The sequence below is a fragment of the Tenrec ecaudatus genome, unplaced genomic scaffold (assembly GCF_050624435.1).
Source record: "Tenrec ecaudatus isolate mTenEca1 unplaced genomic scaffold, mTenEca1.hap1 Scaffold_538, whole genome shotgun sequence".
Lineage (NCBI taxonomy): Eukaryota > Metazoa > Chordata > Mammalia > Afrosoricida > Tenrecidae > Tenrec > Tenrec ecaudatus.
Window position 1 is genome coordinate 526,646 of NW_027459452.1, and position 1,435 is coordinate 528,080.

Sequence of the window (1,435 nt, forward strand, 5' to 3'; positions counted from 1 at the left end):
CGGACACTTGGACTATGTAGGTAACCTAGCGGGAACTTGGACTGTCTAGGTTAGCGAACGGGCACTTGGACTATTTAGGTTAGCTAACAGGCACTTTGACTATCTAGGTTACCTAGCCCGCACTTGGACTATGTAGGTTAACTATAAGGCACTAGGACTATCAAGGTTACCTAGCGGGCTCTTGGACTATGTAGGTTACCAGCGGGCACTTGGACTGTCTAGGTTAAGGAACGTGCACCTGGAATATGTAGGTAACCTAGCGGGCACTTGGACTGTCTAGGTTACCTAGCGGGCACTTGGACTATCTAGGTTAACGAACGGACACTTGGACTATGTAGGTAACCTAGCGGGAACTTGGACTGTCTAGGTTAGCGAACGGGCACTTGGACTATTTAGGTTAGCTAACAGGCACTTTGACTATCTAGGTTACCTAGCAGGCACTTGGACTATGTAGGTTACCTAGCGGACACTTGGATGATCTAGGATAACTAGCGCGCACTTGGACTATCTAGGTTAACTAGCGTGCCCTTGGACTATCTAGGTTAACTAGCGTGCACTTGGACTATATTAGTTACCCAGCGGGCACATGGACTATGTAGGTTACCTAGCGAGCACTTGGACTATCTAGGTTACCTAGCGGGCTCTTGGACTATGTAGGTTACCAGCGGGCACTTGGTCTATCTAGGTTAATGAACGTGCACTTGGACTATGTAGGTAACCTAGCGGGCACTTGGACTGTCTAGGTTACCTAGCGGGAACTTGGACTCTCTAGGTTAACGAACGGGCACTTGGACTATGTAGGTTAACTAGCGGACACTTGGACTCTCTAGGTTAGCTATCGGGCAAATGGACTATAAAGGTTACCTAACGGGCACTTGGACTATGTAGGTTACCTAGCGGTCACTTGGACTATCTAGGTTACCTAGCAGGCATTTTGACTATCTAGGTTAACTAACGGGCACTTGGACTATGTAGGTTGCCTAGCGAGCACTTGGACTATGTAGGTTCCCTAGCGGGCGCTTGGACTATATAGGTTCCCTAGCGGGTACTTGGTCTGTCTAGGCTAACTAGCGGGCAATTGGACTGTCTAGGTTACCTAGTGGGCACTTGGACTATGTAGTTTACCTAGCAGGCACTTGGACTATGTAGGTTAACTAGCGGGCACTTGGACTATCTAGGTTACCTAGCGGGCACTTGGACTATGTACGTTCCCTAGCGGGCACTTGGGCATCTACGTTACATAGCGGGCACTTGGTCTATGTAGGTTAACTAGCAGGCCCTTGGAATATGTAAGTTAACTAGAGGGCACTTGGACGATCCTAGTTAACTAGCGGGCCCTTGGACCATCTAGGTTAACTAGCGGGCACTTGGACTATCTAGGTTAACTAGCGGGCACTTGTACTATGTAGGTTCCCTAGCGGGCATTTGGACTATA